This window comes from Microtus ochrogaster, chromosome 5 (genome assembly GCF_000317375.1).
Source record: "Microtus ochrogaster isolate Prairie Vole_2 chromosome 5, MicOch1.0, whole genome shotgun sequence".
In the NCBI taxonomy this organism is placed as follows: domain Eukaryota; kingdom Metazoa; phylum Chordata; class Mammalia; order Rodentia; family Cricetidae; genus Microtus; species Microtus ochrogaster.
In genome coordinates this window covers 69741845-69744182 of record NC_022012.1, presented here as the reverse complement: position 1 = coordinate 69744182, position 2338 = coordinate 69741845, and positions in this window count along the sequence as shown.

The window sequence follows — 2338 nt, the reverse complement described above, 5'->3', positions numbered from 1 at the left end:
CACTTGTCTGGCACAGAGGAAGCCCTGGGTTCTATCCCCAACATGCCATAAACCGCGCATGGCTGTGCACATCTGTAATCCCAGCACAGACAAGAGGATCAGAGTTTCAGTGTCTTTCTAGCTGCATAGTGAGTTTGAGGACAGCCTGGAAGGCACGCGGCCCTGTCTCAAAAACCAAATAAATAGGGGCAGAGAGATGGATCCATTGTTAAGAGCACTTGTTGCTCTTACCAAGGCCAGAGTTTGACCCCCAGAATCAGTGTTGGACAACCCCTAACTGCCCGTAACTCCAGCTCCAGGGGTCAGAAGCCTCTGGTCTCTATAGGTACCTGTACCCATGTGCACATACCCATTCATGCCTATGCATAATAAAATAGAAACTTAAAAATTAATAAACAATAACCATGGCACTCATTTGTCACACACTAACCATAAACCAAAAGCATATAGATGTCATATCACTATTACAGTTATCTCAGTGAGGCAGAAAGTCTTAGATCCATTTTGCAGGAGTCTAAAGGTAGTCCAAAGTATGCTTGTGTGCATCTAACTTCTGAAGACTCTGCTCCTTTTAAGCTGTGTCTTGGTCACTATCGTGTTGGGGTCGCATTACTCCAACCTCATCAGTTAGTATCCTGCTCAATAACCCCCCCCCACACACACACACACCAACTGTTGATATAGTATATCTCACTATGTAGCTCAGGCTGGCCTCAAATTCCTGATGATCCTCCTGCCGCTGCCTTCCAAGCGCAAGGATGATGTGCATTCACCGCTGTCTTAATCCTGTTTCTTGGTGCTGTGACGAAATATCCTGTCGAAAAGCAACCTATGGGAGAACAGGTTTACTTGGTTGGCAGATCAGGTTATAGCCCCTGACTTCAGAGCTGTCAAGATGACCAGAAGCTGTAGAAGTCAGTCACATCCCACAGATATGCTCACTTGATCTAACATTCAATGTGGTTTTTTAAACTATTATTTATGCACCCCTCGTTCCAAACAATTTTAATCAGCTAACCCTAAGCAAGTGTTTCATCTGGAACAAATCAAATTTCACCACATGCTGAGTAATGTTTGTTTTTGAGACAGGGTGTCATGTATCCCAGGTTACCTCAAAAATCACTGTGCAGCCAAGTGTGGCCTTGAACTTCTGATCCTCTATGTCTACTCTAAGGACCGGGATTGCAGTCATGTGCCACCATGCCTGGCTGATGCGGTGCTGGGTAGTGAGTCCAGGGTTTGGCGCATGGTAGGCAAGCACTCTGCCGACTGAGCTACATTCCTAGCCCAGCAAAGGTATTTCTGAAAGATCCAGGTCAAGACTATTTTAGTCTCTGCAAAGCATATGATAACTGTTGAAACTAAGTTCTACTGTAGCAACAAAGTGTAAATGAGCATGCGCAGACAATATGCAAAGAAGCATGTGATTGACTTCCAATAAAACTTTATTTATGGGCACTCGTATTTCATAGTTTTCACATCCCACAACTCTTCTTTTAATCTTTTTAAAAAATGTACTATTTTACAGGTATGGGTGTTTTGTTTGTATACATGTCTGTGTCTGGTGCCCAAAAAGGTCAGAAGAGGCCATCAGCTCACCTAGAAATGGAGTACCAATGGTTGTGAACTGCCAAGTGGGTACTGGGAATTGAACCCTGGTTCTCTGGAAGAGCAGCCAACGCTCTTAACTGTGGAGCTATCTATCCAGTCTCCTCTTCTTTTTGTTTTTAAGTGTTTTTCAAGTTTGTACAAATGTGGAAACCATTCTTAGCTCATGGAACTGGAATTGGCTAATTCCAGTTAAACTCAATGCTGCAAAAAAAACTGTGGGACTCATGGAGAGGAGCTGGAATAACAGTGCAAGAGCCAGTAATTCGTGCAACGCACACCTCACTCTACGTGTACGTGCTTTCTACAAACTCTGCCACTTTTTATTTCCCCTTCACTCTAGTTTTCAAAGCCACAGAGAGCCCAGATTTCACCACTTCCCTTACTTCTGCCTTTCAAAGTGAAAGAATTAAAAATAAGGGCTGGAGAGATGGCTCACCAGTTAAGACCATGTGTTGCCTTAGTTTGGTTCCCAGTACCCATGTCAGGCAGCTTGCAATCACCTGCAACCGCAGCTCCAGGGGATCTTACATCCTCTTCTGGCCTCTGTGGGCAACTGCGCTTGCATGCACACATCCACACTCAATCACATATATATACTAGTTTTTTTTTAAAAAAAAAACTTATTTATTATGTATGTAATATTCTGTCTACATCTATGCCTGCAGGCCAGAAGAGGGCACCAGACCTCACTACAGATGGTTGTGAGCCACCATGTGGTTGCTGGGAA